Here is a 22,262-nt window from a genome sequence, read left to right on the forward strand (position 1 = left end):
GACGCAGGACCCAAGACTTTGGAATTCAGGCCGACTGAGGGCAACCTGCTAGCAGATTACCCAAGTGTGATGACTGCAACAGTGAATACACTCTAACATCTACATTTATGGTAAGTGTACACAACTGTACTTTTTGTATTCAACTGAGTTTTGCTGTGTTTGCTTTGTACCATTATGTGAAACCCTTATCTTTGAACCACTTCGGCTGGGTCAGAAATTGGTGATTTGTGATCAGTGCCTTATCCAGTAAACAAACATGAATAGATAAATACCATTTTTACAGAGGAGCAATACATTCTCCTGATGAGAAGGCTATAATTAGTCTATCTCACTTTTACTAGTCTGCAGTGACACTTACAAATGCATTTTTTACTGAAGTGTTACACATTCTGTGAAAAGCACTTCTAGATGCAGCAAGTAATTACTAAGATAAGACTTTTTAGAGTGAACTGTTGTGAGTTTAACTTCCTGTGCAGGTTATTCCTCCCATCTTTCCTCTTTCAGTTAGCCACAGTGTTGTATTTTCTGCTTTGCAAATTTCAGCTTATTATTGAGCTATGTTTGACAATACACCTCAAAGAGATGGTCTGCCTAGTGTGCCAGTTAGTGTTTCCTCATGTCTCTACTTTTCTGTCAGTTGAGCAAAACTTTCACAGTAAAGAATGTTGGAAAACATGCGAGTCATTCCTGAGTATACAGACCTCCAGCTTTTCTTGAAAATGTGCTCTGAGAGAGACACATATTCAAATGCATATTGGTCCTACACATGGGTATCTTTGGATGGTAACAGCATTTAGTAATTAAAAATGTCTTATGCTTTACATAACAAAATGCTGTGACCTCCTTCTAATGGCTACTTCACATGCCTTCATTGTAATCTTCTGCATTTTATTACCATGGCTTCGTTTTGTACATATTCTTATAATGTTTCTTTTATGCTTTGTTTTAGAGGTTATTCATTGCATTCCTTGGTCAGCGTGACCACTGTGGCTGTCTCTATCTGTGCACAAACTTTCCCCACTCAGTTAATGTCAATAGTGCTTCACAGTATACATTGCCACAACCATCTAAATTCGTTGTTAGCCAAACTTCTGAAAGTTTCTTGCAAAGAGAAAAACAGTTGCCTGTGCAGTAAGCTATGTTGCACCCCATTCTTTCTGGGGCTGTTTGCACTTGATTGAGCTGCAGTGGCTGTAGGGTCTACAGCTGTTGAGAATTTCAGCTCCAGACACCACCTAACTGTTGCAGTAAGCCCATGCACTGAAACTCCTGTACTCTGCAAAGATAGCATGGAGGTATCAGTTTAGCTGTTTTCCTTTGTTCTTTGTTACACCATCAAATGTACGTACCCTCACACTCATAAAAAATGTACTGGTGAACCACTGAGTTTTGGCCACTTCTACACAGAACAATACTACAATGGTAAAGGGGGCCACAGCTGGTGAGAATCTCAGCTCAGGACACCCCACAGCTGTTGTAGCAAGCCCACTGCACTGACACCGGAAGACCCTCCCCTCAACAACTGTTAGCCTTTGCTCTGCAGCTGTCCATTGCATCACTCACACACACTGCTCTGAATAAGCACAGAACAATGGCACATACCCATAAAATAACATGGTTGTGACAGATGTGTACCAGAGAACCTTCTGATCTGAAGTAGTTAACTTCATTTGGTTTTCAAACTGTGGGTTATGGATCCATATCGGATCCATCACGGCCGCTTTCCAGCATCTGATCTGAGCTCCAAGCTCCTCCCCTTACCCATAATGCCCCCATCTCCTTCCTTCCTTCAGATCTCGTTTGCCATTGGAAAAGCCAGCAGCGTGGTCCAAGCTCTAGGTGTATAGTGGGTAGTGTAAGTTCTCTTTTTTGATCTCTTTTCTACCTTAACATTTCTCTCTCTCTCGCTTTCTATCTTTTACCTCCCCACGACAGTCGTCTGTTAAAAAAAAAAAAAAGGTTATTCCCTCTCCCTTTTTCCATTTTGGCCTCTCTCCCTTTGTGTGTGTGTGGGAATGTGCCTGACCTATTTAGGGATGTCTGAAGCCCCTAAATTAGGATTCAGGAAGTGCACAGAGTGTGGCCATAAGCTTTCCTCAGCTGATGGCCACACACTGTGTGTAGTGTGCCTGGGTGCAGCGCACCTTCAGACCACCTGTCCTATCTGTGCTGAGTTCAATCCCAGAGCACTGAAGGACAAGAGGGGACAAATTGATCCTAAAGGTGCTACTTTCTGCCGTGGGGATGGTAGCCCCTGCACTCCCCTCTTCAGGGACAGCAGCTGTGTCTTCTTCCTCTTCCCAGGCCTCTTGGACTCCGCTAAGAGGTCTGAGGAAGGGGAGAAGATCAAGAGAGACCAGCCACGGAAGCGGTCCCCTGACCACTCAGCCCTGGCTGGCCCGCCAGCTAAAGTTAGGCCACTAACTAGACCCAGATCGCCCTGGCTTCAATCCCCAAGGTTCTCCCCTGAGCTGGAGGAATCGTGTCTAGGTCGCTGGTTAGGTCCCCCCCTTACCAGCATTCTAGACCAGTTTCTGTGGTGTCATCCTCCCGATCCACCCAGAGCCTCAGTGAAGTGGAGATGGACAAGATGATGCGGAGATTTATCCGTACCCAAATCCAGATGGGGGTCTTGCTGGCACCCTCTGCCTCTGGACGGGGGAGCTTGCTGTTCTTTTTTTATGCCGATAACTCCTTCTCCAATCCAACCTGTGGTTTCGGAGCCCCTGGATCTGAGGACCCTTGGGGTTGGGGGGGGTCAGCCCCAATGGTACTTTGCACCCGGCGGTACTTTCTACCTCTACGCCGGCCATTGCCTTGAGCTCGTCAGATCCAAGCTCTCAGAGTCATAGTCTCTGGGTCAGATCTGATGGATTGCTGTCTCAGAGCGCAGTACTTCCCGTGGTATTTCAGCTCCTGGAGTCTTGGCTCTGACTCCCCTGTTGGGTCAGAGGGGGACAGTCTGTGCCAGTATTTCTCAAGAGGTCTGTTCTCCTTCAGCCTTTGATGTAGTGTAGAGAGTTCTCTCGCTGTCATCGAGACCCTTGACCATCTCGTCCTTGGACTGTGTCCTGACTCCCTCTGCTTTGGGTGTGGTCCCATCCATCTTGTCATCTCAGGGACAGCCTGTGCTTGTTTTGTCTCAGGATGCTCCCCCAAGGGAGCAGCAGGAGGTTTGCGAGTCTCCCCAGAGAGTCCCACTTAGGAGGTTCTTCGCAAACAAACATGCAAGAGGAGGCACTTGGACTCCCCACCGGAGTCCCTTACTGAAGACACAGATTTGGAGGAAGAGGAAGGTTCCCCATGGTCACCCCATGAGGATGTCTCCTTTAGAGACATCATGGAATTCCTCCGCCGGGGGGTGGTCTGCCCAAAAAACAACCTCGGACGAATCAGTGTTCTTGAAGGCGTTCGGCACAGACCCATCTACTTCTTGGGTGTCCCCTCCCATGGATCTTTTTGTGGATCTGATAACATCTTGGGCATGGAAAGAACCGGACACCATGGAGCCAATCCCTAAGCACCAGGATAAAGTGCTTAGCCCCCCTTCACAAAGGGCTTGCTGGAACAAGGGATCCCTGTGGATGCTATGGTTGTGGCAGTCACCACCAAGAAAGAGCTTGCACAGGAGAGCACTATGGTTCATCCTCCTGAATGAAAGTCAAGAACAATGGACCATTTGGGTGTAAGCTTCAGCGACCTTCTCTGTAAGAGTGCTGAACTACATGACACACATCATTTGACTGCAGCAGGACTTGGTGAAGGAGATTGCTGAGTTGACCCCAGAGTCCATGTCGGTGCAGGATAAAAAGACATTCTCCACTCGGATGGCCACTCTCAAGGCTGTGGCATATACGTCTTTTCTAAAGTGGGGTCATCCTTGCTGCAATCTTTTCACATCTCCTTCCAACACGAAATGTAGGGAGTTCCCTCTGAACCCCCCCCCCCAGGAGTATGCTTCCAGAGATGCACTGGTCCATGCTTGTCCTCCCTGTTTTCTGTATGCTTATCCTCCTCTACCCCTCATTTTGAAGTTTCTTTAGGAAGCTCACAGGCTGGGGAGCACTGTGATCCTCATCACCCCATTCTGGCCTCGCCAAGTTTGATTTTCCTCTCTGTGGTCTCACCTAGTAGTTTCATTATGGACGTTGGATCCAGTTCCAGATCTTATTTCTTATCCCTCAGGGATTCCTCACCCAGGCCTGGACACTCTGAAGCTCACTGCCTGGCTGCTTCAGTTCCCATGATTGTTAGGACTCCTTGTTTATCATCCCCAGGTAAGACTATTCTGGTGGTGGCTCTCAAGTCTTCCACTAAAAAGGTTGATCATAGCAAGTGGAAACATTTTTCCATATGGGCTTCATAGCGTGCATTAGACCTGTTTACTACCCGTGTCTGCAGTTTTAGAGTTTTTGGCGCAAATTTTTCAGCAGGGTGGCAATTCTTCCACAGTCGAAGTCCAATTGGCACCTATTTCCAATTTTCATATGGGGGAAAACATGTCATCTTTGGCATCTTCTAAACTTTGTAAGACCTTCCTTAAAGGAACCTTTCTTCTTAGACCCCCGGTGAAGCATCCTATGCCCCCTTGGGACCTTACTTTAGTACTTCAGGCTTTTGAACCTGCAGCTTCTGTAGATTTACAATTTTTATATTGGAAGACTGACTTTCTGGTCACCATTACTTCTGCCAAAAGGGTGTTGGAACTTCAAGCTTTATCTATTAAGGTTCCTTATATGATCTTTCACAAAGACAGAGTGTCCTTGTGTACCAGTCTGTCCTTTCTCCCTAAAGTAGCATCAGAAGTGAATATCAGACAATCAATCTTCCTGTTTTTTTTCCTAATTTTCAAAACAAGGGGTGGGATACAAATTACATCTGCTGGATGTGCATAGACAATTGATCCATTATTTGTTTCTTATTCCAAACCTTTCTTGGTTAAACCAATTATTCGAGCCTACTCTCTGAAGGGAATTTCCCCTCCAGGGCAGGTGAAGGCACATTCAACTAGGTCTGTGGCTTCTTCAGCTGCCTTTTGGTCCAGGGTTTCGCTGGATGATATCTGTTCTGCAGCCACTTGGTCCTCATCTCATACCTTCATTTTACATTACAAATTGGATATTGTATCCAGGAACAGGGCATCCTTTGGCTCCGCGGTGCCCCAGAATATCTTTCCATGAGGGCCTCCCAGGTGTTTGGTAGCTGGGGACTCTGTCCCACAGGTTGAAGACCAAACAAAGTCAACTACTTCAGATAAAGAAGTTATGTACTCACCATAACATTCCATCCGAGTAGTTGTACTTCATTTGTCTTCAACCGTTTCCCCTCCTTCCCCCTACCTTGTCACTATGATACTGACCATATATGGTGATGGTTACATCAGGAATGTCCTTAGTCATACTTGGGCTCAGGATTTTCAGGTTACCAGTAGTGGCAAAGTATTATTAAGTTGGGAATGTGTGATGTTTTTTGGCAGCAAACTCGATCTGAAGGGAGTAAGGAGACAGGATATGGGGCATTGTGGGTAAGGGGAGGAGCTTGGAGCTCGGATCAGATGCTGGAAATGTGGCTGTGACAGATCCGTAACCCACAGGTTGAAGACAAATGAAGTGCAACTACTCAGATGGAACATTATGGTGCGAACAGAACTACTTTTTTTGTCAATATATCATATCCTTGCCTACAAACACAATATGCTGATACTTGCTGTCCACCCCCAGGCCAGCAATCAGATGTCATTTCACAACTGTTTCATAGCTGTCCATTACAGTGTGGGAACCACATACATGCACTAAATTCCAGACAGCACACTTTTTGACACGCTGTCAACATGCATCCTCCATTCTTCCTTATCATGTGCAATCACCTACTGCAGTTCACATTAAGAAGGTCTATGCCAGTGCCTCACACATGCTTAAACAGTAAAACAGAAGATGTATCTGAGAATCCTAGGCTATTGTTCACCACTTTACAGAATAATGCTGCAGTACTTAATGGAGACCACCGTATGTGCCTGAAAGATCCCTCAGTTGTTGCTGCAAGAAAAACAGTGTACTGACATTGGGTTTGTACTAAGTATGGCACCAAACAAGTGTCAGTTTGCCTGTCCTTCCCCATTAAATATTGCAACATTCAAAAATGCATAGTCCATGTCAATTACCTATATGCACCATGCAGATACTTTCTGCATCCCCGGCATATTCACTGCTGTCTCTCACACACATTTTCGGCACCATTCAGAAATACTTTTACATTGCTGTCATAAGTATAATGTAAAGGCTTCAGTCATGAACACTCAGTCAAAAGAAGCACAACAAGCAGACATATACATTTTGTAAGTTGCCATCCACTTACAGCAGATCATTAGTGAGTGGCATATCCTGGCATGAGCATAGGATCAAAGTGGTAAATACAGTGCCTTTGGTATAAAGTAGTCTGGGGGTGGAAATCTTCCAGAATGTACATCTTTATGTCCTTTACATTGGATTATTCAGGTTTACTCCTCTGGATCAGACTTGTGCAATTAAGAGCATTTCCTGCCCCCCACCCTATGTAGGAATTATTTCTGTGACATTCTGTTTTGGAAATGAACCTGGAAACTGGGATGGATAACACTTTAATAAAGGGTTAAGTGCCATGTTTTTATAATTTGTACAGCAGTAGCTTGCATCATTTTCTTAAGTCGTAACCGCTGGCAGTGGGGAAAATCTCTACCAAAATAGATTACGAATGGTAAGGCTCTGTTCAGTAAACCCAGCAAGCATCAACGCCCTATTTAGATTGAGTGTTGGACCCCCACATAAAATCTGAAGAGTTCATACTTGATACCCAAAAAAGAACTTTAACTTTCAAACATTAGAACGGCAAGATAAAATAAGAATTAGCAGTATTAGCTTTTCTGCTAAAAAAAAAAAAGGTCTTCCTTTTTGGATAAGAGGCGTCATTTATCTGTGTTTTATCACAGTAGCAGCAGTATATGGCTGAGGGTTTAACTCTTATAACTTGATACTTGTGGAATGAAAGTTTAATGTTATCTTAAAAGAGTCTTTAGAGATCATGAGTAGACTTCAACTGCATCAGGGGTTCCCATTAAGTTCTGCGTCATTATTTTGCAAAATATTGAACGTGGTTGCTAATTACACCAGTATTATTGTAACATCAGTATCTCTATTTTTATCAGTTGTCTCCATGATGCTTCCCTTTGGACTTGGTACAGTTAAGGTCAGGGAGGGCAAGCTATACAAAATGTTGTGCCAGAAAGCTTGCTCCCCTGCAAGAAACACGTTTATTAAACATTTTCTTTGGTTTAATGTTTTGCCCATTTTTGTATGTTATCAGATTGAAGCTTTAATCAGTTGAGACAGAAGGATAATCAAATATTTAGTTACAACTGCCTCTGATAAACATTGACCAGGTAATTATGGAAAATGCATATAATACATACATACAGTTGAGAAACACTTTCACTCTTGCAGAGAAGGTGAAACAATTTAATACGTAAAAGGATGAATTTCAGAGTGGTTAAGTGAGAAAAGAAGTAGCTGATCTGATGTCTGTTTTCTTCTGATTCAATCTTTGGGTTGTCGGTTGCATTTGTATCCGACCTTGGTACAATTTATTAAAGTTGTGGATCCCAGGATCTGGCTCTTTCCCTACGTATAACTCCCTCTTCTCCACTAAAGTACTTAAGATCTCATTTGCCATGTGATCTTTCAGACATGTTTCCTGAGGGCTCCCATATTTTACATTAACTGAAAGTTGTCTTTCTTCCAACAGAGGTTTCATCTTCCCTAGCCCTTCCATCTTTGTAGTGTTGAAGTAGTTATTAGGAAATAGTTGATACAGTTGTTAGTGTTGGTATTGATATCAGAGGTTTGCAAAGTGTTCTGTGTAAGAATTTCATCTTGATTAGGTAGTTAACTAAATAAGCAGCTTTTTCCTGTAGTTCTTAGAGTTAAATACTTAAACATTTCTTAGAAAAAAGTTTGAAATAAATAGTTGGTTAAATAGTAGGATAAGTAGCATTTCTTATAGTTCTTAAAAGGAAGTGCTTGTAATTTTCATCTGAAAAAAAGTGTGAAAGTTTTGTGCAAGTATTATTGTTAGTGAGTCATTTTTTACACTGATGTCTGACAAAACCCAAGACTTAAAGCAGTGCACAGCTTGTGGGCATAAAATTCCACCTCAAGACCTGCACTGTTTGTGTTTTATTGTTTGTGCTCTACCCATCTCGAGGCAAATTGTGATATTTGTGATTCTTTTGGAACTGGAGCTGTTTAGGGATGCAAAGAGAAACTAATTTTAAAAGGTTTGCTTCCTCCTCAGAGTCCTGTTCTTCTTCTCAACCTTCAACATCTACTACTTCCAGACCAGCTTCAGATTCCCCAGGTATGAAAATGGATAAGAGAAGGAAAGAAAGAGAGAGAGAAAAGTCTAAAGAAAACTCTAAAGAATGAGAAAGATCTGAGGAAAAGAGGGGTAGACAAGCTTAGAAAATGTTCTCCTGATCTGACTGATACTTTGAGTACAGCACCTAAGACTCTGAGGAAGTCTGAGCCACCAGCCACTCTGATCTGATCTCCCTCACCTCAGCCAAGATTTTCCCCAGAACCGGTGAGTCCTAGACACCACTCTGTCATTCTGTGAGAGAGATGGTACACCAGACTTCCATCTGTGGCATCATCTTCACGATCTGTCTGGTCCATCAGAAGTTTTACTGAGATGGATGTCAATCAAATGATCTGGAGATTCCTGAGGGCACGTATCCATTTGGTGGTTTCCTAGCACCTCCCCCCTTGGGAACTCCAGGTACATGTCCAACTACCCCTCCATTGTTCTCTCCGGTAATGGTCCATCCCTCAGATCTGGTCCCCATGGGTTCAAACTCCCTAGTCCACCACAGTCAGAGCCAACAGCTTGAGGAACTTGGGATTCATCAGCATTCCTCACTCTGTTGACTCCAATTCTTTCTGATTGAGACAAGTCTTGGAGTCGAAGCATCCATGTCAGGCTCTGGTGGTGAGGTCAACTCTGACATTTTCAAAGCTGTCTTTACTTCTCTGGGCTTTGGCTCTCGATAACTCAGGTCTGAGGTCAGCCTCAGAGCTGGTACCACTTGGTGCTGTTCTTTCATCTTCAGATAGAAGGGATATCCCCTCTGCTGTGATTGCTACATTAACCTTTGAGATGTTTGAATGGGTCTTAGCTAGGCCAAGACGTCAGGTACTACATTCAAGCTGGATCAGTCTAAACTTCTTTTGGATTTTGTTACTCAGTCCACTCATTCAGATTGTTGGGGGCAGTCAGTACTTTTAGGTCCAGAGGGCACTCGCCACTTGAGTTCCTAGTCTGATTCAGACCTGTTTCCTAAAATTTCCCTGAGACAAGGTCCTAGAAAACAGACTTGCAAATGAAAACACTTAGACTGCTTTCCAGAGTCTGTCAGAAAATATGCAAATTTGAATGAAGGTTAAGGTTGCCCAAGATCCCCTCTAAAAGATGTAACCTTTGGTGACAACATAGAATTGTTGAAGCAGTGAGGGGATGGTCCACTGAAACTCCTTCACCATATGAATCTGTGTTTCTCAAAGCCTTTGTTACTGGATCATCTGCATACTGGGGGTACCACCCTCTGATGCCCTTATTGATTTAGTGGCTCAGTGAACATGAAAGGAGCCTGATATAGTGTAACCTATCCCCAGAAAGCGAGCTAGGAATTTTATAGCCTCGAAAGAGAGAAATCACTGGAGCAAGGATCTACCAGTAGATACCATGGTGGTAGTGGCAACCATGAAAAAGGGACTATTTGTGGAGAGTTCTTCTGTTCACCCACCTAACTGGCAATCAAGGACATTGGATAGATATATTATAGTATGTTATTGTCTGATAGTGTTTATACTTCCGATGTGTTAATTGTTTACATCTGCTTTGTTATCTACCTATATTCTTTATTTTGCTGGAAATTCGATATGACTGAAAATAGCATTTTGTGATTCATTCCACTTAACTGTTCCAAATTAATTTATTTTATTGTATTTATATTTGTTTTCCAAGGTACTGCACTGATCATTATTGACCAATTTTAGGCACAGCCCAAGTGAAATACAAAATATTTCACAAACAAAAAATACAGAATAGAGTAGTTAAGACTAATTACATAGAAAAACACTGTGTATATACAGTCTAGTGAACAAGTAGAGGGTTGTTGTATCTTTCGGCTTTTCCCGGTTAGGGGTCACCACAGTGGAACGCAGTAGATTTTTACATACCAAGTTGCCAGCCCTGACGCACAACCTTCAACGAAGGTACGCCCATTCTTGCATGTCTCCACACAGAAGACGCTTTAGTTGAGAATCGAACAGGACAACATCTTACTGTGAGGCGACAACGCTACCGCAGCATGTACAATATATACATTAGTTTCTGAAGTGGGTCAATGTTCAAGGAATCTTGAGAGTGGTTAAGAGACTCGGTAAAGAGATAGGTTAGGTGATATTTCCTGTGTTGAAGCTGAAGCATTTGGCTTGGATGAAAAAGTTTTTTTTTGAGTTGCAGTCTGAATTTGGAATATGTATTGATTTCCTTAATGTTGCTGGGGAGAGCTTGCCAAAAAATAGGGGACTGAAAGCAGAAAATGTGTGCAGTGCTGTGGAGTTTAGTAATGAAAGTTGGTGTGGCTTGTGAGTAGCATATCAGGCTGTATGAGGAGTTTTTGTGAAGTCTAGCTGCAAGGGCAGTAAATGTGTGGAGCTGGAGTAGTTTTCAGAGTTGGGATCCTAAAAGTAGGTTAGATCTTTGTTCTGTGGTTAGCCATTTGGCTTTTTCTAAGGAGGTACAGTGATGCTCACACAGAAACGAGTTTGTAACAATTTGGCAGATGCTGTTAAAGGTAGTCTGGAGTGTAGCAAAGTGTCTAGTTGACAGTTTACCTCCTCTTCCCCTCAGCCAGGTCTGCATGTCCCTCCACCTTTCTCTGTTTTTCCCAAATTGGCAACATCACCTCAGAGTCTTGGGCACTGTCATTTGTCAGGGGTATTTCATACTATGAAAATCCCCCCCCCCCTTTCAGGTATTCCGCTGCCGCCTCCAGAACAACTCTCTCTTTTCCCAGAGGTTTTGCAGTCCTTTTTGGTTTTTACTCCAGGATGTTTTTGATTCCTCAGAAGGAGGGGACTTGGACACCATTTCTGGACCTCACTCTCCTCAACAATTTTCTCAAGGTCTCTTCTTTCAGGATGTTGTCTCTTCAGACTTTATTTCCTCTTCTTCTCCTCCAGGCCTTCTTGGTCTCTGAAGACCTCAAAGATGCCTGTCTTCATATCCCTATTCACCCTTTGTTCAGGAAATTGTTATGTTTCTCTGTTTCTTCCTCTCAATTTCAGTTCTCTGCAGCCTTTCTACTACCCCAAAGGTATTTATCAAATGCCTTGCTGTTGTCATTGCCTTTTCAGCCTTCAAGGGCTACAGATATTCCCTTATCTAGATGACTTCTTTATTCAGGCTCCTTCTCCCAGCAGTCTCTGACAATATCTTCACTTTATCACTTGAACCTTCAGTGGTACCTCAAATTGGCATGGCTTCAACATTGCCACCCCCTGGAGTTCCCTGTTCTTTTGCTTCCTTTTCCCATACTTGAGCTCTAGTGTGAATTCAGCAAATTTCTCTCAGTCCAAGACTGACCTTTGTTGCGGCAGTTTCTTTCCAAGAACTGCGCAGATACCTCAAATGTGGAGTGGTGGTGTTTTTGTGTCCCTCTGTAAGTTCATCAGAGGTCAGACCATACCAACACAATAGAGATTAGGGCTGTGCTTCTGGCTTTACAGGCTTTTCATTCCTTTTTTCTCCCCTGCCCTCTGAAAATCTTCACAGGCAGTACCACAGTGAAGTAGTATACCAACATGCAGAAAGGTACAAGGTCTTATCTGCTTTGCAGGCTAGTTCTTCAGGCCTGGGACCTGGCTATCAAATATCAGGGGATTTTTCAGGTTGTTTACATTCCTTCAGAGAGCAGTCTAGTAGCAGAGTCTCTGAGTAGGTTCAAAAGAAGACTCACAAATGGATGCTTCACAGACATGTGTTTCTAGACATAGTCCATCGGTGGGGTATTCCTCAGGTAGATCTTTTTCCTACCATTTAAACAGACTACCTCTATTCTGTCCGAGCGTATCAAGTCCTCTGGCTCTTAATGTGGGTATCCTGTTTTTTTCCTTGGAAGGGAATGTTTCTGTATAGCTTTCCTCCCCTTCCTCTACTGCCAAATGTTTTGCATAGGATCTAACAGAACTCTCCCAAAATCTTGTTGGTGACTCCCTTTTGGCCTACACAGTACTTATTCCCCCTTCTTTTCAGCTAGCAAGGGGAAATCACCACACGTTACCTCTCCAGGCAGATATTCTTACAGTGGATCTCTTATCCATCCACACCTGTCGACTCTTCATATGACACTCTAGGCAATAGGGTTTTTATCCCTTTTAGGCACCTCTTTTCTGAAGTCTTGCTTCAGGTTGTGCAGGAGGCCAGAAAACTCGCTACCAGAAAGTCATATATGTCTAAATTGAAAAGATTTCACATTTGTTTGGTGCCTCTTTCACTATCAGGATCCCTTCTCAGTAGGGGTTCTTCTGGGTCTCTCTTATTTGTGTGATCTACTCCATGCTGGCTTGACATATTCTTCAGTCAAAGCTCACCAGTCAGCTATCTCTGCTTGTATGCCCTTGAACCCTCCTTTGGCCTCTCAGTTTAAAGTCAAGCAATTTCTGAAAGGTGTCCTTCATATCAGGCCCCAAAGGAGCCTATTCCACCTTATTGGGACCTCAATTTTGTTCATGAAAAATTGACTTGGGCTCCTTTTGAACCTGCCAGTTCAGCTCCTTTGCAACTTTGCACTTGGAAGACTTCTGCAGCTGGCTCTTACTTCTGCCAAGAGAGTGTCTGAGCTTCAGGCTGTTACGGCCATTCAATCTTTTTTAATTTTTCACAAAGATAGGGTGTCTCCAAGTACTGATCTTTTATGCCCAGGGTGGTTAAAGAGTTGACCCTTAATCAGTCTGTTCAGCTTCCTTCCTTTTTTCCTTCTTTGCAATCTGCCATTGAGAAGGGTCTCTACATCTTGAACATACACACCAATCTTATTTGGATAAAACACGTTATTTACAAATCTGAGGAACTTTTTGTTTCTTTTCATTCCAGGATTTTAGGTTTAGCTGTTTCCAATTAAACCATCTCCTCCTGGATCTCCAAGGCCATTTCCTTTTGTTATTCATTTCATGAGAAATGTTTGTCTTCATCTGTAAAGAGACATTCTGCTAGAGAGGTTGGCTTTTCTGGTGCCTTTTTCAAGGGTTTGGACACCAATTCCATCCTTGAATCTGCCACAGCTGCTACTTGGTCCTCCTCTGTTCATACTTTTACTAAGCATTACAAATTGGATGTTGTTGCCAGGGCATTCTGCTTGTGTTTATAGAGGGCTGTTCTGTGCCTTCCTCCTCCCAGTCTTCTTTTTAGCTCTTGTACTCTCCCTTCAGTGAAGAATATTGCAACAGTAATATAGAAGGGCATAGTACAGCTGTGTAAAACCCTGCCATAACAGTAGATGCCCTTCTCTTCGATTCAGTCCCTCCCTCTTCCCCATCTGTTAAAGCTCTTGCCCTTGCCTTTTGTTGTCCTCCTGGCCAAGGGGCTGTCCACTTCCTTTACCTTCTGAACATTTTTCTTCTGGATTTACATGTTCTAGGTTCATAGGTTCATAGGTTAGTACTAAGCTAACTGCTCTTGCGAGCCATTTTAAGCCTAGCCAATTATCCTTTGTGAGACTCGAACCCTGCACCTTGTGTTTGTAAGGCAAACACCTTAACCATTAGGCCACCCTCCCTCCATCTACATTGTTCTTGGGGGTATTTTGTTCCTCCTGGGCCAATTCATTTGTGAGTATTTGCATTTGCGTGCCACCTTTATGCCCTACTCCCTATGTGGGAAACATACACGTAATGTATGGCGCCTATAAAATCCAAAGGCTTTGGTATACTGGCCTGATTTTGAGTTATCCTTGGCAGAAGATCGCTTCAGTGAAGAGTACTGCAACAGTGAAGAGAAGGACATCTAAGATTTTACACAACTGCACTGTCTTTTAGAATGTGTGTCACAGATGGGTATGAGCATTGCATTGAGCAACATCCTACCTTCACCAAGGATGATGCCACAGTATGAACATAAAAAATTTGATTTTAATAATTGGCTTAGCTTCTGGAGTTTACTCCAGGGGGCTCCAAGATCTGACAGCATGGGGGAACATGGTTAAAAGACCATGTTGCTTCCCCAAGGATGGGTTGCACCTGTTCCCCCTCCCCTCCAAGCTTTTGCAAATTGGCCAAAACTTTATCCACCCCCTTTGGAGCCTTTTTTAGGAAATGTGAAAAAGACAAAACTACCAACGTATTGAAGAAGTCTACAAGCAACCTTAAGGTGTTACTGCTCTATGCTCAGAGCCTAACCAAAAGCTACATATCCTTCAAGCCCTCCTCACTCTGGAGAATGTTGATATCTGTGCCATGAATAAGAGTTCATTTAAAGCTATAGAAAGTACAAGTCTACAGTACCTTCCACTCAATTAGACCAACAGCAGCACAGACTAGGTCTTGGGTGGAGGTGTCTCAATTTACGTTCGCAATAAACATACCTCCAGGTTAGTTAAACAGGATGACACTATTGAGTTCATACATGTGCATGTCTCCATATGTAAATTCCCACAGCATATCATGGATATCTACAGGTCACCATCTATGTCCCTAGAGTCTCACAACTCTTACCTAAACATACTAGAGGTGCTCACCATACAAACACCTTATTCATGGGTGACTCTAATTGCCCTCTCTATAAACTGGGAGACGTACACTGCCTCAAACTCACAGGCACAATGCTTTCTGGACTTTATTAACACAAACAGCCTGAAACAGATAGTGCTTGCTCCAACCAGAGGATTAAACATACTGGATCTGATACTCACCAACATGGAAGAGCATTGTCACATCCTCATTAGTGAGGTCGGATCACAAAGCTTTCTCATTTGAAGTAAAAATCATCCCAGAAAATCCAGCTAGACCAGTAACATTTATAAACTATTCCTAGACAAATTACATCTTACTAAGTGACAGTTTGCAAAAATTCAAGGCTTACCCAACCCAAGACTACAACTACCCATGCAGAATTATTCATGGAGTCATTATACAAACATGTGAATGGCTGCACAGAGGCTGCTGTACTGTCCAGAAAACAAATCCAAAGCAAACACTAAAAATAAACCCTACTGGTGGAATCCTCTCCTAAACATAGTATGTATAGTAAAAGAAATAAACTCGTGGCCAAAATCAGGAAAATCAACTCTTAGACAAACAAGAAACTAAGAGATCTAATTAAGTCCAACAAGGCCAACTATGAGGTCAGGATAGTCTTACAGGGTAAGGACAATCAGAAGAACTTCTTCAACTATGTCCGGAGCTGTGTAGGTAACAGACAACAGTGTGCTGAACTGGTGGTGACTGGTACCACCTACACCAATCAAGATGACATAAATCTACTGGCTGATAAATTCAGCTCAAACTTCACTCCTCTACTCTCTCTCAGCTCTGCCTGGTTAAATCCCGTCCAACATACCTCCCCCAGCTATCAATAGGAACCAGGTGCAGATAGCACTTGCTAAAGCCAAAAACACCATCTTCATGGTTTCCGACATCCTCGGTTGCCTTCTAAACAGTCTAAAAGATGACCTATCAGGACCATTAGAGGCACTGTTCAACTATAGCCTTGAAACAGTGTATGGAGGACTGCAACAATCATTCCCTGCCACAAAGACAGATCATCAACTGACCCAGGTCTAAACAATATAATAGAATATGCAAAGCCATGGAATGAATTATGTTGGAAACTATAAACAAGTACATTGGCAACATACAGATACTGGACCCAACCCAATTTGGCTTTGTTAAGGGAGGATAATGAATACTTAACCTGGTAGACTTCTCTGAGAGGGTCACCAAAGGAATGGACAAGGGTAGAACAGCATATACCGCTTATATTGACCTGGCTAAGACATTTGATACACTACCTTACTCAGGCATTGTTGACAAGCTCTCTGACCTAGGCGTAAACCCTTACATAACTTGCTGGATTGTCAGCTGGCTCACAGGCAGGATCCAGTGAGACCACCTCTACCAAGAGACTCATCCCTAGTGGACTACCCCAGAGTGACGTGCTGGGCCTGCTTTTGCTTGGCATCTACTTCTCAAACATTAAGGCTAATGTTAAAGGTCTCTGGCTCATCAAGTTCACAGATAACTGTAAATTGGGAGCTATTATAAATTCCCTCCTGAGACGCAAACATCTTGCAAGTGTATTTAACACAGACAAATGACTAGTGCCAAAGCCATGGCCTAAAACCTCAGTGCCAAAAAAATGCATTACAGTGCCCTTTGGGAAGGCATCAACCCAAGTTAATTACTCTATCGATAAAGATGGAACAGACTGTTTTAATTTTATGAAGGCACAAATAAGCAGCTTGACTGGTATTCCACAGCAGAAGCTGTTAATTGAATGGGCACACCATGAGCATGCATATATATATATATATATATATAGGGTCTATATGACAGTATAGAATGGACTAAATAGTGAATGGTATTTAGTCAATTCGATACTGTTGAAATAGCAAAATAGCGAAGTCACAGAACATCGAATTTTTTCGTCTATTCACTGTTCCATTTGTTCGGTATTTTGTTGTTTAGATATTATTGGTATGATGAAATAGCGTTCGTTATTTTCACCGTACGATAATATAGACGCGCTATATATATATATATATATATATATATATATATATATATATATATATATATAGGTTTACTACTAAAATTTTGAAATGAACTCCGTCGACTGTACTATTGTCGAACACGGAAGTTTGAAAACAGTAATATCGATGACAAAAAAAAACAGGAATGGGTTTTAACATGGGTTGAGAGAGGGGAGAATGTTTGTAGTTCAGAATAACACTGAAGAGAGAGACACATATAATGTTTAGAATATTTTTCCTTGAGGATCAAAGTAATTTTTTGATGCAGAACAGGCTAAGGAGGAAATACAAAAATTGTCCGATGAAAAGTGACCCATCAAGCAGAAGGGCCTCTGCTTCTCTTTCTTCTGATAATTTCCACTTTTCCTAAAGAAAATGCTTGACAGACATAGAAAAGCACATGATTTGACTAGAAAAATCTGGAGTACATTGGAATTTAAACCGAATCTGAAGTTGGGATATGGAGATGAACATGAAGACCAGCAACACTGTAATTATTGAATAAATGTGATACTGGAAAGCGTCAATCACATTTGTGAAATACGGTTGTATAAGAAAAAGTGGAAAGGGTGGACTTGGATTTTGTTAAACTTAGGATCTGAAAGGCATTTGCCTCACTGAAGTTCTGTAAAGTTTGGAAGGCCACTGAGGGGAGGGGGGGGAGAAGGGTAAGTAAAACAATTTCTGTTCCTAAAGATATTTTCATTAAACTCTTCATGATATAAATCAAATGTTTTACAGTAAAGCATTTTTAGTTGTTCTTGTATGTGATAAAGATACTAAAGTAAACAGATGTATTTGTTTTCTCTTTTTTCTTCTTTTTTAGTCTTAAGAAATGTAGGCATTACAATGCAAAAAGAGAAGAAAGGCTAGATGACAGTATGTTCAACTTAATAGGTTGTAATCTTGGGTTGTTGAGGTCAGTGATGGGGTGCAAAAGTAGACAGATCATAATATATGTAGACTTTATATATTTTATTATACTTTTTCATAGGTGAATGTCTGGATTAAGACACTTGGCTTAGTGTAATAAGTTTTAAGTGGAAACAAGTAACTCTGAATACAATGAACAGATTTCCTTTAGCAGTAAATGTTTAAGCTTATCTTTATAAGCCTGCAGATGAAGACTACATGTTTTTCTCATGCATTTTCATGGAGACAAGCTGATAATAGAGTAGTAAAAAGCCAGAACACATTGGTTTCTTCAAGGTCAAAAGTTAATGTTTTCTAAAAGTATGCATATTGTTTTTCACATCTGGGAGGGGAATAAAGATAAAAAGAACAGACACCAACTAGTGTAAGTAATAGCACAGGCAATAATGTGTCATAGCATGGATAACCTTAATTTTAGGTTAGGTAAGGCCCTTGTTTGCACCTGTCTATTTAGGACAATTATTCCTATTAAAGGGTTAAACTTTATTATTTTAATATGTAAAACAGAAGAAAAGATGGCAGGACACTGCTGCTGCTCAATAAAACTTTTAATAAAAACTTTAAAACAAGTAAACGAAGTAATCCAAATGCAGACAAAATGAAAAAAGGTTAGCGCTTTCGGGTTACACCCTTCATCAGACAACAAACACTGCATGCACATTCTTTTTAAAAAGAGTCACAACCAATAAAAACCTTATAGGTCAATGAAACACACGCCTCTTCAGGAGTGTGGGTTTTAAAGGAATAACATCATTTAAACCTGGGGGTAGGTGTGCCATTAAGTCTATAATCCATTTAGTTTCATCCAAGGCAGTCTGCAGCCTGACACCCCCCCCCCGATTATTCATTCTAATGTTGACTATCACTCTAAATGAAAAGCTATGTGTTGGATGTATGCATATATGCCTATACAAGGCGTTGCTGTCATCCCTATTCCTTATACTTCCTAAATGTTGTAGGATTCTCACCTTAAACATATTTGTGGTCATGCCCACATAGAAACTGGGGCAGTTTGTGCATTCAGCCAAATAGACCACATTTGAGGTCCTGCAAGTGGCTCTACCCTTAAAAACAACATTCTTCCCGGTGGTTCTATGTATGAAGTTAACCTCTTTATTGATAAAGCTGCAAGCTTTACACGTACCACATGGGAGTGTACCTGCCCTGCTCTTAAATGGCCTGCTCTCAGAGAGACTATTCTCCTTACATAAAATGTCACTCAAGTTCTTATTCCTTCTATATTGAAAATAAGGTCTGTTATCAATTAGCCCCTTTAAACTGGTATCACTGGTGAGGATGTTCCAGTTGTTGTTAACAATTCTACAGATGTCACTGATGTTGCTCCCATAGGTGAACAACAACTTGGTGCCTCTCTGTATGGTGGTATCCTGCACGGTCACTACGGGAGCCTGGAGCTGATTCCTATTGAGCCAAGGTCTAGATTTAGTCTGTCTATGGATCTTACCATTATCTATAGCATTCCTTACCATATTCTTCCCATAGCCTCTCTGCTCAAAGTGCCCCGTTAGATTCACTAACTCTTGTTCAAATTGCTTGTCATCTGTGCTAATCCGGGAGACACGACTCACTTGCCCTCTAACAATGTTTGGGAAAATGTGGCGAGGATGCATGCTGTCGTAGGACAGCAGGGTATTTTTCCAACAGTCTTTCTTGTGTAGGCTAGATGAAAAGCCTACTTGTTGTTGTGTGACCCTCACATCTAAAAAATCTATAGAGTGGTAAGATGTGTTCGCACTAAACTTAAGGAAGGTGGTGGTAGTATGTAGGTATGACAAAAAACTGTTAAACTTGTCATATTCTCCATTCCAAAGAATAAAAATATCATCTACAAATCTAACATACATCAAGATGTGATCCTTCCAAGTAGCATTTCCCAAAATATTCATCATTTCCCATTTTGAGAGGACAAGGTTCGCATAGGTATTGGCACAGGGTGTGCCCATGGCTACACCCTGTGCTTGCCTATACGTGGAGCCAGCTCCCAGAAAAACATTATTGTCCAGCACTAACGTTAACAGATCCCTAATGAGTTCTATTTTGTTCTCAGTGACACCCAAACCTGTCAAAAGTTCAATTATAGAGGTAATACCATAATCATTGTTGATCACTGTAAAAAGACTGTTAATGTCTAGTGTCACCATAAGAACATTATCTACATTGGCAGGTTTGATAACATTCCCCAAGATCTGTAAAAATGCCCTGTGTCTATCAGGATATTATCCATTTGTTGGATATAAGGTTTTAATAAAAATCTATCCATATGGAGACATTTTCGGTTACCCATCCTGCCCAAACAATCGGCCTAAGGGGTGGGTCATTCAAACATTTGTGCAGTTTGGGTAGTGCCTTAAATATTGGGATTACTGGTTTCTCTATCAGTAAAACTGATAAGTCTCTTCAGTGATACTAAAGTTGTTCTTCAGGGTATTTAACTTCTTATGTACTTTATCAACTATATGTTTTACAGATACAGGATTAATCTCTATATAAGCCATATCATCTTGTAGCAAATGTTTTATTTTGTCATTGTACCATGTAGTGTCCATTAAAACAATAGCTCCCCCCTTATCCGCCTTTTTTATTGTTATAGAAGCGTTGTTAGCTAATCCCTTCAAAGCTGTGGTCTGCTCTGTAGTTAAATTATAGTATTTGGAAAAGAGACCTTCGTATAATACTTGGCCATATCTTTCTCACAAGCACTCAAAAAAAGATGTAAGGTGGGTGAGAGCTGTGGTATAAATCCACTTGCTTTTTTAGGTACATTACAATTAGATGTATCATTACCAAACATGCTCTTCAGCATCAAGTTTCTACAAAATAACATGATGTCAGTAATTACCTCATTATGCATACAAGGATTGCTAGGCACAAAAGTTAGTCCCTTGTTCAAGACGAACAACTCGTCCGTGGTTAGACAGTGTGATGATAAATTATAAACAATGTTATTGCAGAAGCCAGGAGTCATTGGAGAATCCTTCTCCTCTTCCCAGCCTCCCTGTCGTCGCTCTGTGATCTTCTCCCGGCCCCTCTCTTCTTGACGGGCGCCGGTAAAAGTTCCAAAAAACGCTTACGTCCCTGCGATGCCTTGGGCCGTGTTCCAGTCCCTGCTGTAACCTCTTCCATATCTTGTGCAACAATCGACAGGACATCGTTCTCAGCCGTTGCAGAAGATGTTCCGGCTTCGGTCATGCACTGCTGCCCAGTGCTACGCAAGCCGGCACTGTTGGTATCGATGTCCGGGATCAAGTGAGTGGAAAAAGTCCCGTTGTCAATGTCACCTCCCTGTGTGTGGTGAACGGGGGGTGAAAGTGGATCAACTGTGTCAGCAATGGTGTTACGTCGTCCGTTGATGACGTGAGCAGGCTCTGTGCGTCCTGCTGTGACGCCTGCTGCCATTGGCAACCCTGCTCGTTCTCTGGAGTCCCTGGAATGCCCAGTGCGTTCTGTAAAGGTGTGTGTCTCTCTCAACCGTTCATCTTGTGCTCTGGAATCCCTCTGATACCGTGGATTTCTGGGCCAAACGAAGATATTTCCTTTAGAGAAATCCTCATGATCCCTCTTAATTTTGTTTAACTTATCAAGACGTAATTTCTCGGCATTGTCATGAAGTGCTCCGCATATCTGTTGTAAGCGTTGCTTACTTCTAGAGTCAGTAAAGTCACCCTCTAATTTGCACAGGAGGAGCTTCACCTCCTCATTTAACTTTTCCATTTCAGGTGCAAAGAAGCTGATAAGCAGTTCCATGTACTTAAAACTGGTGTCTATGTTTAGTGCCTGCCATTTAGCCAGCAATTCAGGGAAACGATCTCCTTGTGCCGGCATACACATGACTCTCATGCCTCTAGGTACAATGCCATATTCAAGGCAAGCTTCAAAATGAAATTTTTTGCCACTGCAAACGTTGTAATTTATTCATTTTAAAGTTCAAATCTTTCAACAAGTCCTCAAATGTTTTATCAACAGGTGCAGGCATATCATTACTTCCTTTTCTATTTTTAGCTGTATCAAAACCCAAGTTAAGAAGCGGATTTAAAAAAGGTGTAAGAAGCTTCTTGGACCAACAACCATTTATCGGTCCAGATTCAGAAGCTCCAACAAGGGGGTTATTCAACTCACCCATAGTATCAGCAGCATGCATGGCTTGTAGGAAAAAAGACAGCACCAAACAAAATGAATCCACTTAGCCTTGCCAAAGTCCTGCAAATCCAAAATAAGCAAAACAGAAGAAAAGATGGCAGGACACTGCTACTGCTCAATAAAACATTTAATAAAAACTTTAAAACAAGTAAACGAAGTAATCCAAATGCAGACAAAATGAAAAAAGGTTAGCGCTTTCGGGTTACACCCTTCATTAGACAACAAACACTGCATGCACATTCCTTTTTAAAAAGAGTCACAAGTTTTTATTAAAAGTTTTATTGAGCAGCAGCAGTGTCCTGCCATCTTTTCTTCTGTTTTGCTTATTTTG

At 41.9% G+C, this 22,262-nt stretch overlaps 1 protein-coding gene across 1 annotated transcript in view; it reads left to right on the top strand.

Moving 5' to 3' along the window:
* Positions 1–22,262, top strand: part of CCDC18 (coiled-coil domain containing 18) — a 2,776,331-nt gene that overhangs the window by 2,565,649 nt on the left and 188,420 nt on the right. The window lies entirely within an intron of this gene.

This window comes from Protopterus annectens, chromosome 10.part0 (assembly GCF_019279795.1).
Source record: "Protopterus annectens isolate FY-2018-M chromosome 10.part0, PAN1.0, whole genome shotgun sequence".
In the NCBI taxonomy this organism is placed as follows: domain Eukaryota; kingdom Metazoa; phylum Chordata; order Ceratodontiformes; family Protopteridae; genus Protopterus; species Protopterus annectens.